This window comes from Sapajus apella, unplaced genomic scaffold (assembly GCF_009761245.1).
Source record: "Sapajus apella isolate SASKATOON/1434 unplaced genomic scaffold, GSC_monkey_1.0 scaffold49, whole genome shotgun sequence".
In the NCBI taxonomy this organism is placed as follows: domain Eukaryota; kingdom Metazoa; phylum Chordata; class Mammalia; order Primates; family Cebidae; genus Sapajus; species Sapajus apella.
In genome coordinates, this window is record NW_022436989.1 from 17,344,820 (window position 1) to 17,358,606 (window position 13,787).

Sequence of the window (13,787 nt, forward strand, 5' to 3'; positions counted from 1 at the left end):
TTTAGGTTCTGGCTGTAGCTATAGAGGTGTAGCTATAGAGATAAAAAACATTTTTTTAAAACCTCCAAAAAAGAAATACAGATATTCAATAAGCATATAGGTAGTACTTACAGTGGGCCAGAAGCTGCTCCAAAAGGTTTATGAAAATTCACTTATTTTATCTCAGCAACCCTCTGAGGGGAGTATTTGTATCCCCATTTCACAGATGAGGAGTCCGAGGTGCTGATGGGTTAAGTCACTTGCCAGGGGGCACAGCTGGTCATCAAGGAGGCCAGATTTTAACCTGGGCATTCTGGCTGTGGAGCTCCTGCTCTTATCCCTGCTCTGTTGTCTCCCTTCATTCCTGCAGTACCAAGTAAAGACTGAACTGAAGTTAGGAATAACCAAATGTTACCGGCCAAAATTATAAGACTTACTTCCCTCTGCCCAGTAAACTAGCAGCAACAAGCAGGATTAGGACCTGGCAGTAAGAACAGACCTAAACAATATATGGCTAAAAGAAATGAGCCCGGGCACGGTGGCTCACACCTGTAATCCCAGCCCTTTGGGAGCTGAGGCAGGCGGATCACCTGGGGTCAGGAATTCAAGACCAGCCTGGCCAACATGGTGATACCCCGTCTCTACTAATAATAGAAGATTAGCTGGGCATGGTGGTGCATGCCTGTAATTCCAGCTACTAGGGAGGCTGAGGCAGGAGAATCACTGGAACCCTGGAGGTGGAGGTTGCAGTGAGCCGAGATCATGCCACTGCATTCTAGCCTGGGCAACAGAGGGAGACTCTTGTCTCAAAAAAACAGGAAAGAAAGAAACTTCAGAATGTTCTGTTATTGTGAACCACAATGATAAATCTCTGAAGTGTGTATAAGGTGGGGAAGTGTTTAACCAGCTGAACAACAATGATAAAGCTCTGAAATGTGTATAAGGTGAGGAAGGCAGTTTAACCATGGTGGCTCATGCCTGTAATCCCAGCACTTTGGGAAGCCAGGGCGGGATTACTTGAGCCCAGGAGTTCAAGACCAGCCTGGGAAACATATTGAGACCCTTTTTTTTTTTTTTTTTTTTTTTTAAGAGATGGGGTCTTGCTGTGTTGCCCAGGCTGGTGTGCAGTGGCTATTCACAGGAGCAATCCCACTACTGATCAGCACAGGAGTTTTGACCTGCTCCATTTCTGACCTGGGCTGGTTCACCCCTCCTTAGGCAATCTGGTGGTCCCTTGCTCCTGGAAGGTCACCATATTGATGCTGAACTTAGTGCAGACACCTGATCGGCATAGCACACTACAGCCCAGAACCCCTGGGCTCAAGTGATCCTCCCACCTCAGCCTCCTGAGTAGCTGGGACTACAAGCACTCACCACCATGCCTGGTTTTTGGTTTTTGGTTTTTTTGTTTGTTGTTTGTTTTTGAGACAGAGTCTCAGGGGGCAGGGGAGAGTGGGGAAAGAGACAGAGTCTCACTCTGTCGCCCTGGCTGGAGTACAATGGCACGATCGCAGCTCACTGCAACACCTGCCTCCCAGGTTCAAGCAGTTCTGCCTCAGCCTCCCGCGGAGCTGAGACTACAGGCACCCACCACCACGCCCAGCTAACTTTTGTATTTTTAGTAGAGATGGGGTTTCACCATATTCGCCAGGCTGGTCTCAAACTCCTAACCTTGTGATCCTCCCACCTCCACCTCCCAAAGTGCTGGTATTACAGGTGTGAGCCACCGCACCCAGCCTGAGACCCTATCTCTACAAAAACATTTTTAAAAATAGCAGGGCGTGGTGGCTCATGGCTGTAGTCCCAGCTACTGGGCAGGCTGATCTCAGAGGATCACCTAAGCCTAGGAGGTTGAGGCTGCAGTGGGCCATGATGACACAACTGCACTCCAGCCTGAGCAACTGTGCAAGACCCTGTCTCAAAAAAAATTTTTAATAAAAAAGCACTAACCAAAGGGGAAGAGATGGACTCAATTGTAAAACATCTCTTACTCCAAAGACACCACAAAAAGAATGAAAAGGCATGCTACAGAATGTGAAAAGATACTTGTAAAACATGAGCAGCAGCAACCTCACGTCTAGAGGGAGAAAGCCCAGTAGGATATGCTGTGGTTGTGGAATGTTCTGCAGGTCTGCTCCTTCCTGTAGAAAGTGATGTGAGGAAGAAACTGTTTTGTTGTTGCATGCCTTCCTATAGAATGTGACTGCAGGAGAGGAACGTTCTACAGCTCTGTCCTGTCTTACAGAATGTGATGTGAGGATGGAAATGTTCTGGAGTTCTGTACCGTCCTGCAGAATGTGCCATGAGGATGGGATTGTTCTGTACTTTCTGCTGTCCAGCAAAATAGCCACTAGCCATGTGTAGCTACTGAGCACTTGAAATATTGCTAGTCCAACTGAGGAACTGATTTTCTTATTTTATTCATTTAAATTTAACCACATTAGGTCAGTGGTGGTGGCTCACACCTGTAATCCCAGCACTTTGGGAGGCCAAGGCAGGCAGATCACCTGAGGTCAAGAGTTTGAGACCAGCCTGGCCAACATGGTAAAACCCCGACTCCACTAAAAAAATACAAAGATTAGCCGGGTATGGTCTCTAATCCCATACTCAGGAGGCCCAGGGAGGAGGATCACTTGAACCCGAGAGGCAGAGGTTGCAGTGAGCTGAGATCGTGCCACTGCACCCCAGCGTGGGCAACAGAACAAGACTCCATCCAAAAAAAAAAAAAGCAAAAGGAGATGAGGCATGGAGAGGATTTGGGGTTGCAGACAATTTCAGGCAGCTGAGGGGAGCAGAGATAAGACATTACTGAAGGTGGTACAGAAGCAAGAAGTAATTGTGCTGTCTGCTCGTTGGTTTTGTTTCAGTTTTATTGCTTGTTTTAATGAAGGTTCCTAGAGCAGGGGCTTTCATACTTGCAGACTTCAACCCACACTTGTAGACTTCAACCCACAGTAACAAATCTGTTTCACACTGTGTGCTGGCATACACACATGCTGCATTTACTGAATCTCAGACTCCTTTGATTAGAAGATGCACCATTTTTTAAAACTGTCAATTAGATGATGAAGAATGCTTTATCTTCACTTAAAAGTTATATTTTATGTTTGTCTTTGGTTTTCTTTGTTTTGTTCTAAGAGACAAGGCCTTACTAGATTGTCAAGGCTGGTCTTGAACTCCTAGGCTCAAGCACTCCTCCTGCCTCAGCCTCCTGAGTAACTGGGACTACAGATGCACTCCAGCACACCCAGCTTATTTTATGCTTATTTAAAGCTTTTTCTTTTAGACCATACAACGTTTTTATAATATAAGTGAAATCTATTAGTATTGGTGTTCCTAAAACTTCCTCACACCAAGTCCAACTTTTAGAGTTGGTCATCAGTGTCTAACTATTCCCCTCTGTGCTCCCAGAAACCTTGATCTTAGCAGAAGGTGTTAACAGAGACTTTCAGGCTTTATACTCCTTCCTTAAATTGTCATTGAATATTTTTCTGACCAAGTTGATGAAGACGGCAGTGGTGCAGTCCCCCACCTTAGACTAACAACCCACTTCAGATGTCACAACCACCCTCTGGCAAGATGCCATCCCTTTAGAAGTCCTATCCTCTCCTGACTTCAGAAATGTTCCCCCAAATTTTTAAATTACATATGAGACTCAACAAAGGGTAGTATATATAAAAAACATTTCTGGTCAGGCACAGTGGCTCACATCTGTAATCCTAGGACTTTGGGAGGCCAGGGCAGGTGGATCACTTGAGGGCAAGAGTTCAAGACCAGCCTAGCTAACATGGTGAAACCTTGTCTCTACTAAAAATACAGAAATTAGCTGGGCACAGTGGTGCACACCTGTAATCCCAGCTACTTGGGAGGCTGAGGTACAAGAATCACTTGAACCCAGGAGATGGAGGTTGCAGTGAGCTGAGATTGCGCCACTGCACTCTAGCCTGGGCAACAGAGTGAGACTCTGTCTCAAAATATATATAAATAAAATAAGTAAACCATTTCTATGGGAGATGTACTGTGAGGTAATATTTTTAATATTAATCACTGCCCACTAATTAATTCTATGGCCCATTAGTGAGGCCATTAAGTGCAAACTGGAAAGGGCAGTGGGACCGGCTGAATACTGATAAGCAGCATGCAGAGTGGGGAGGGGGGTGGGGACAGGAGGCTGGCAGTGGAGTAGGCTGGGTTCAGAAGTCCTGGGGGCAGGCCTGGCCTTCAATTACCAAGGCTCTTCCTCAGTGTTATATGTGGGAAGAACAAAAGAAAAGAGACAGGGAGCATAGGTTGTTAAAGAAAAAAGAACGAGCTTATGAACCCATTCAGTCTACACTCACTTTAGCCAATGTGGTTTATTTTGGTTCACTCAGATTAATACTTATGCATCAGGCTTTGTTCACAACACTCAGCTTTGACAACAGTCTTTTTTATTTTCTTTTTTGAGACAGAGTCTCACTCGGTCACCAGGAGCCAGGCTGGAGTGCAGTGGCACAACCTCGGCCCACTGCAACCTCCGCCTCCCGGGTTCAAGCAATTCTGCCTCAGCCTCCCGAGTAGCTGGGACTACAGGCCCGCGCCACCACGCCCAGCTAATTTTTTTGTATTTTAGTAGAGACGGGGTTTCACCATGTTGGCCAGGATGGTCTCAATATCTTGACCTCGTGATCCGCCGCCTCGGCCTCCCAAAGTGCTGGGATTACAGGCGTGAGCCACCATGCCCAGCCAACAACGGTCTTTTTTAAACAAGAGGGTGGGTCCGGCATTGTGGCTCACACCTGAAATCCCAACACTTTGGGAGGCCAAAGTGGGCTAATCACTTGAGGCCAGGAGTTCAAGACCAGCCTGGCCAACATGGCGAAACCCCATCTCTACAAAAATTAGATGTGGTAGTGTTGTGCCTGTAATCCCACCTACTCAGGAGGCTGAGGCAAGAAAATCACTTGAATCTGGGAGGCGGAGGTTGCAGTGAGTCGAGATTGCGCCATTGCACTCCAGCCTGGGCGACACAGAGAGACTGTCTCAAAAAAATAAATAAATAAAACAAGAGGGTGGTGGGCTCTAGAGAGTTCAACTGATGCTGGCTATTGTCTGGTAAAAGTCACAGTAATTCTAACTCCTTTTGCCTGGACTTGATTTTCTCATAGCTCAGCTGCCTTTGCTGTCAATCTGGTCTAGGAAAAGCATAGTATGCACAATTTACTCTCTGCAGCACTGCAGACACCGAATTCAAATATTATGAAATGTGCACATCTATAGAAAGAAAACTGGGCTTTTTAGGGAGGAAGGGAGAGTGTTTTCATTGGCTTGCTGAGTTTGGGCTAGTGCAGGGGGAGGGATCCAGTGTTTATTTGCAGAGTATGGAAAGCTAAGGCCTGAAGAGGTGGCATGTGCTGTTGAATTCCAGCTCCAGCGAGGTGTGCCGTGGCATTGGGTAAGTTCTTGGCATTCCCTGAGCCCGTTGGCTAGCCTATGAATGTGGATATATTTATACCTACCAGGTGTGTTGACAAGGTTAAATGACAAAGAAATAGGCCCCACCCATAGCACATACTCAACGTTAATATCTTCCTGCTTCACAATAACTCAGTCATCTGGGGTAACTTCAAAATATAGAGGTGGAGCTGTGCCACAACAGTGCTGGAGGACAGAGAGCCAGCTGGGCTTGACTTGGTCCTCTCTGGGATCTCGCTGTCCTTCCTGACCTTCCTGGCTGAGATCCACCACCGTATTCACTCCCCTAGTCACCAGATATGTCAGGCGCTCTGCTAAGCAGCAGGGATTCAAGAGCAGAATGGGACCTGGCCTCTGGTTGTGCTGAGCAGCAGTCCCACCTCCCTCCTTTCCTTGACGCTTTGTTCTATGCTTGGCTATGCAAGAAGATGCTCAGTCTCAATTGACAGTGGGTTCGGGAGGTGGGGAGAGTGGTAATATTTTGAGAAATCAAGTAAGAAAATGAAGAAAGTGGTTAAAATGGTAATTATTACGTGATTATATTTCCCAGAATAAAAAAATTAAAGAAAAGATAAAGCACCCTTCATAGGTATGCATGTAGTTATTATGTAAAGCCCTCTGCTTCCTTAGATCATATACAAAATTAAATTCAAGTCTGAGGGAAGAAAATATTTGAAGTAGCATTTAAGAGGGTTAAGCTTTTTTTTTTTTTTAGAGATGGAGTTTCACCTTGCTGGTCAGGGTGGTTTCGAACTCCTGACCTCAGGTGATCCACCCACCTCGGCCTCCCAAAGTGCTGGGATTACAGGCATGAGCCACCACGCCCGACCTTAAGAGGGTTAAACTTTAACAGTCAAGTGGCTCCATAATGTAACTCAGAAATAGTAAGTGAAAAGTCTAATCTCTTACTAAAAATATGGGAAAGCCAACAATTTTGCCTTGAGAAAACGTTAAAAATCAGATGGTCATTTGAGGTAATGAAAATTGATTTTGGTGATATTTGTGCAATACTGAATATATTTAAAACCACTGAATTGTACTTTTTTTTTTTTTTTGAGATGGAGTCTCTCTCTGTCATCCAGGCTGGAATGCAGTGGCACGATCTCGGCTCACTACAATCTTCGGCTCCTGGCTTCAAGTGATTCTCCTGCGTCAGCCTCCCTAGTAGCTGGGATTACAAGCATGTGCCAACACGCCCAGCTAATTTTTGTATTTTTAGTAGAGACAGGGTTTCGCATGTTGGTCAGGCTGGTCTTGAACTCCTGACCTTAAGTAATCCACCTGCCTCGGCCTCCCAAAGTGCTGGGACTACAGGCGTGAGCCACCGCACCCAGCTGAGTTGTACATTTTAAGAAAAGGGGCTGGGTGCAGTGGCTCATGCCACTGCACTTTGTAATCCCAGCACTTCGGGAGGCCGAGGTGGGCAAATCACAAGGTCAGGAAATCAAGACCATCCTGGCTAACACGGTGAAACCCCATCTCAAAAAAAAAAAAAAAAAGAAAGAAAAGGAATTGTATGGTATGTGGATTTGATCTCAGTAAAGTCGTTACTCCCCAAAATGGAAAAAGAAAGATGCAACAGCCTATAATTGGCAATAATTCAATCATGCTTATTGAATGAGTGAGAAAATGAATGTATGGCAAAAGATAGCTATTCATTCATGAAACAAAACTGCAGTCTGAGTTCCTTTTGACTTTGGGAGACTTCAACTCAACTACCTGGAGGACTTTTAAGGATGAATTTATTGGAAGAGGGTCACAAATATTAACTCAATGCACCAGCTTTTGTGTTTTGAATTATTCTTGTTTCTTTTGATATTTTTTTAAAATGAGACTTACGCTTCTAAAGTGTGCCCAGAGTTTTTTTGAAAGGCAGTTTTTAAATGCCTACCTACCCTGTGCCATAAAATGCTCTTTCTTGATTAAGCTAATATTACTGGATTTATCAATGTTTCAAAGTTTGTGACTATCTATAAAACAAAGTTTGAATCTGAATTAACTCACAAATTGTTCTGATGGCTCATAAATTTATGTTAGTAAAATACTTTTGCCTCCCAGAATAAAACCAGGCCAGGTGAGGTGGCTGATGCCTGTAATCCCAGCTCTTTGGGAGGCTGAGCTGGAAGGATTGCTTAAGGCCATGAGTTCGAGACCAGCCTGGGGAACATAGTGAAATCCTGTCTCTCCAAAAAAGAAAATTAAAAATTAAAAATTAGCCAGGCATGGTGGCATTTGCCTGTAGTCCCAGCTACTCAGGAGGCAGAGGTGGGAGTAGCATTTGAGCCCAGAAGTTCAAGGCTGCAGTAAGCCATGATTGTGCCACTGCATTCCAGCTTGTGCAACAGAGTGAGACACTGTCTCTAAAAATACAATTTAGATTTAAAAAAGAAGAATAGGCCGGGCATGGTGGCTCATGCCTCTAATCCCAGCACTTTGGGAGGCTGAGGCAGGTGGATGGTCTGAGGTCAGGATTTCAAGACCAGCCTGGTCAACATGGTGAAACGCCATCTCTACTAAAAATACAAAAATTAGCTGGGCATGGTGGCAGGCACCTGTAATCTCAGCTACTCAGGAGGCTGAGGCATTAGAATCATAGCTTGAACCTGGGAGGCAGAGGTTGCAGTGAGCCGAGATTACACCATTGCACTCCAGCCTGGGCTACAAGAGCGAAACTTCATCTCGGCTCACTGCAACCTCTGAAAAAAGAATAAAATATAGGTAAGTATAATGAGGGATAAGATACTACGATTTCTGCAAAGCTAAGAAGACTAAAGCAACTTGGGGAGATATCAAGCTATAAGTAAATGCTTAGAAACACAGTGTGCTATACACGTAGTACTATACTACTTCAATCACTACCTTTGTTAAGGGCTACTTATATAAAGGCACAACACAGAAGTCAAAAAAAAAAAAAAAACCTGTCTTGCAAAGAACAGAAAACTGTCTTCTTTTTTTTTTTTTTTGAGACGGAGTTTCACTCATGTTACCCAGGCTGGAGTGCAATGGCGCGATCTCGGCTCACTGCAACCTCCGCCTCCTGGGTTCAGGCAATTCTCCTGCCTCAGCCTCCTGAGTAGCTGGGATTACAGGCACGCACCACCATGCTCAGCTAATTTTTTGTATTTTTTTAGTAGAGACGGGGTTTCACCATGTTGACCAGGATGGTCTCGATCTCTTGACCTCATGATCCACCCGCCTCGGCCTCCCAAAGTGCTGGGATTACAGGCTTGAGCCACCGCGCCCAGCCAGTCTTCTTAATTAGAAACATTTTTTCTGGCCGGGCACAGTGGCTCACACCTGTAATCCAAGCACTGTGGAGGCCAAGGCGGGCAGATCACCTGAGGTCAGGAGTTCAAGACCAGCCTGACCAACATGGTGAAAACCCTTCTTTAAAAAAAAAAAGAAACATTTTTCTTTAATTATAAACCTTTTTGAATCCTCAAAAAAAAATGTTCATAGATTTTGGTACTATTGAGAACCTGTCACAACCAAAGTTCAGCTCACTCTTTGGAGAACCCTCTTTATTCCTTATCTTCCTCTCTTTCTCAGTCATTTCCCACATTGCTTTCAAGCTGTATGTCTTGTCTTTTCTTGCTGAGTTCCCAAATCGTGATCATTGCTTAGTATCTGACTTGAGACTCTGTTAAGGATAGGGTCCTGCCTCCTGAAGCTCAGAGAATGGCAGGGTCAGGTTTTGGCGTGTGGTTCCCAGCAAGGGTGCTGAAGACAGGCAGCTCTTCCCTGGCGTTCTGCCCTAGCACAGAGTGCACCATAGGTCCTATGAATGGCTGTCCTGTGAACAACGAGAGGACAGAAGGGAACTGTGCAGGCTTCCCTCCAGCTGCAGACGCCAAAGCACACACAGGGCCTGCTGACTGCAGCTGAGGAGTCCTGAAATGGCCTTGCATTTATGTGAAGTGCTCATCCAAGCCATGATCCAGAACAGTGCCATTATAAGGACACCTGAGATTGTCTCATTAACTGCAGCGCAGCCTCTCATCAGTGTCTCTCATCCCACTCTGCTGAGCTCTGAGCAATATTTAAATGAATTGGAGGCAGGCCAGGAGTTATTTTCCCTTCCCCTTTTCTCTATTTTCTGACTTATTCTCCCAGGGCTGTCTGTTCTTATGACACAGTTTTCACAGCCAAAGGTCAGTATATTTCTTTTCAAAAGTCCTGTAGATCCTCCCACTCCTGGCATCCTTTCACCTTCTTGTGAATGATGAAAGTGAAATAGAAAAGGTGAACCTTTTGAGAAGGAGGAAACACAATTTCTCTTCTTCTCTGCCAGACACTTCTTTTCATTTCCTAGCAGATTTGCCCTTAAGTTACAATCAATGTTAAGCCAAAACAAAGCTATGGTAAAATGCTAATAGACCGTTGGGCTCTGGGACATTGTCAGAGGGAGGGAGGGTGGAAGTAGACTCAAGAAAAAAAAAATCAGGGGCTGGGCATGGTGGCTCATGTCTTGTAATCCTAGGACTTTGGGAGGCCAAGGTGGGCAGATCACCTGAGGTCAAGTGTTCGAGATCAGCCTAGCCAACATGGCAAAACCCCGCCTCCACTAAAAAAATACAAACATTATCTGGGCGCGGTGGCACATGCCTGTAATCTCAGCTGCTTGGGAGGCTGAGGCAGAAGAATGGCTTGAACCCAGGAGTCGGAGGTTGCAGTGAGCTGAGATCACACCACTGCACTCCATTGTAGGTGACAAAGTGAGACTATGTCTCAAAAAAAAAAAAAGAAATCAGGGAATAATAAAAGCTGTCACTTGTAAAAATACATATTGTGTGCCAGGCATTGTGCTAGATACTAGAGATTCATCGATAAGTTAGGTAAAGGTGATATTCATCTGAGAACTCCATTTTTCAGTTAATAGATGCCCTGTTCACAGTAGGGACTCAACATCATTGGATTAAAAGGTTTACTAATAGGTTGAATGTCAGCAATGTTTGCTCTAGATTCTCTTGCTTGTGTGTGCAATAGTTGAAGAAATAAGAAATTCCTTTGGACAGTAATACCATGGATCTAGCCTTTTAATGAAGAATATCCAAAGTACTCCTGGCAGAGAAACTGGCAATCAGTTTGGGTGGTGGAGCATAACTATCCTACCTCTAGATGCAGTGGTCTGCAAATTCAAAGAGGAAAGTGTTTAAGTGTGGTTCAGAAACCATGAGCAAATATTAAATGTCGTTACACTTAGCACTACCTCAGCTAAGCCCTCTAACTGTTCAAAGATGGCATCCACTTCAGGAAGAAGTTATGAGGCCTATTTGATGGAGAGTAAATATTTTACACATCCAGATTTGTTCAGTTGGTGCCTCCATTTTTCAGTTAACACAGAGGCTGACTTGCACATGATAGCACTCAGACAGCTGTTAAGTTGAAATGTTAGCTAAGCCTGCCTGATAAATTGTTTTGGTTTTGGTATTTCATGATAAATATGCCCATAGTTTAAGAAATCCCCATTAACATTAATGCCGTGGATCCAGACTAGTAAGGATAAACAAATTTTCTTTCTTAAACTCAATTTCTTTTCTTTTTTTTCCTGAGACAGAGTTTTGCTCTTGTTGCCCAGGCTGGAGTGCAATGGCGCAATCTCAACTCACTGCAACTTCCGCCTCCCAGGTTCAAGCGATTCTCCTGTCTCAGCCTCCCAAGTAGCTGAGATTACAGGCATCCACGCCCGGCCAATTTTGCATTTTTAGTAAAGACGGGGTTTTTCCCTGTTGGTCAACCTGGTCTCGAACTCCTGACCTAACGTGATCTGCCCGCCTTGGCCTCCCAGAGTGCTGGGATTACAGACATGAGTCACCGTGCCCGGCCTTACATTCAATTTCTTTAAAACATTGCTCAAAATCAAGTTTTATGGCAAATTTCATCACTTAGTCTGAAACTTAACTCTTATTTTTGTCAGGTTATATGTTACCTGATCAGATGATAATGGCCCCAAACAAAGCCATAACATCAGCATGGCCAGATATTTTTCTTACTCACTCTTATAGTGCTTTAAGACCACAACATCGTATAGTGGAGAAAGTTGCCATGTTTTTCTGCCTCTTTATGACCCTGACTCAATCAGTGAGGAGGTAGCCAATCTTTTCACGTATTTGAATGTTCTGGGGCCTCAAGGAATCCATTTACTAAACTATAAGCCCCCCAACTCAAAGTGCCTGAAAAGGCAGGAGGGTGGGGTGGGAAAAGCAAGCTCCTCACTGCAGAGCAGCTTGAGGCAGCACTGTGGCTGACAGCACATGTCTGGAGTCAGACCCATCTATATCCCGGGACCACTACCTACTTGAGCGAACCACGCATGATTTCTGTCCTCTCTTTCCTCACCTGTAAAATGCAGATTGTCAGGCTGATGATATGATAAAAAGTAGTGCCAGATTCAGTGGCTCACATCTATAATCCCAGCACTTGGGAGGTCAAGGTGGGAGGACCACTTGAGGCCAGGAGTTCAAGACCAGCCTGGGCAACATAGCAAGACCTTGTCTCTAAAAAAAATGACAGGGTCATGCCTGGATGATGGGGGTCACGCCTGGGTCATAATAGGGTGTGGTTGTGCATACCTGTAGTCCCAGCTACTTAGGAGGCTGAGGCAGATGATTACTTGAACCCAGGAGCTCAAGGCTGCAGTCAGCTGTGATCACACCACTGCACTCCAGCCTGAGTGAAAGAGCGAGACCCTCCACCATGGTTGACAGAGCGAGATCCTGTCTCATAAAAGAATAAATAAATAAATATTAGATATTTGATGGGTTAGCTTATGAAAAGCATTCAATAAATTACCATTAATAGCATCACTCCAGGAAAAGTCACTTCTCCGGGCTTCCATTTTCACATGTGAATTGGAAAGTTTAGGCAGTCATGTCTAAAGCCTACTTCAGCTACAATCAAAGTCTCTAGTTATAAACACAACTACAAGCAAAGAGCTGATAGACGTAGTTTTTTCTCTATTCCAAAACACAGTATCAGAGCCTAGACAAAAAAGGGGGACTTCATCTCTACAAAAAGTTTTTTTAAAAATTAGCCAGGCATGGTGGCAAGCACCTATAGGCAGGCGGATCACTTGAACCCAGGAGGTCAAGGCTGCAGTGAGCTATGGTAGCACCACTGCACTACAGCCTGGGGGAAACAGCGAGACCCTATCTCAAAATGCGAACAAAAAATATATAAAGAGCAATGCATAGTATCAATACTTTCTTAACTTCGTGATTTTAAATGCTCTCTCTTAAGTAATCCTCTGATAGAAGATGTTTTTTCTGCTCCTTGATGCTTGTAATCAATCAGTGCTGTATTAGTCTATGGCTGCCATAACAAAATACTACAGACTGGGTGACTTAATCAACAGAAATTTATTCTCTCAGAGTTCTACAGGCTGGAAGTCCGAGATCCAGGTGTCAGCAGGAGTGGTTTCTCCTGAGGCCTCTCTCCTGGGCTTGCAGATGACCATCTTCTCCCTGTGTCTTCACATGGGCTTCCTACTATGTGCATCTGTGTCCTAATTTCTTTTCATAAGAACACCAGTTACATTAGATTAGGGCCCACCCTATGGCCTCATTTAACATTACTTGCCTCATTAAAGGCCCTTTACAAATACAGTCACATTCTAAAGTACTAGGAAGTATGACTTTGACATATGAGCTTCTGCAGGGGACATAATTCATCCTCTAATAAGTGCTCTCCAATAGCAGTGTCTACACTTAGATTGTAGCCAGGCTTGGTGGCTCACGCTTATAATCCCAGCACTTTGGGAGACCGAGGCAGGTCAGGAGATTGAGACCATCCTGGCTAACATGGTGAAACCCCATCTCTACTAAAAATACAAAAAAATTAGCTGGGCATGGTGGCATGTGCCTGTAGTCCCAGCTACTTGGGAGACTGAGGTAGGAGAATCGTTTGAACCCAAAAGGTGGAAGTTGCAGTGAGCTGAGATTGCACCACTGCACTCCAGCCTAGGCCACAGAGCAAGACTCCATCTCCGAAAAAAAAAAAAAAAAAAACCGATTGCAGCAGAGTTTTTTACATCCCTCAAAACATTGGTATATTAGGCCGGGCGCGGTGGCTCAAGCCTGTAATCCCAGCACTTTGGGAGGCCGAGGCGGGTGGATCACAAGGTCAAGAGATCGAGACCATCCTGGTCAACATGGTGAAACCCCGTCTCTACTAAAAATACAAAACATTAGCTGGGCATGGTGGCGCGTGCCTGTAATCCCAGCTACTCAGGAAGCTGAGGCAGGAGAATTGCCTGCACCCAGGAGGCGGAGGTTGCGGTGAGCCGAGATCGCGCCATTGCACTCCAGCCTGGGTAACGAGAGCGAAACTCCGTCCCCCAAAAAAAAAAAAAAAAA

General features: G+C 44.9%; 1 long non-coding RNA gene across 1 annotated transcript in view; it reads right to left on the minus strand.

Annotated features, from left to right (window-relative positions):
* Nucleotides 1–12,772: 12,772 nt before the first annotated feature.
* LOC116526108 overlaps nt 12,773–13,787 on the minus strand; it is a 16,811-nt gene continuing 15,796 nt past the window's right edge. The window contains exon 3 of the long non-coding RNA XR_004257972.1: nt 12,773–12,944. This is a non-coding gene — a long non-coding RNA (uncharacterized LOC116526108). The remainder of the gene's footprint in view (nt 12,945–13,787) is intronic.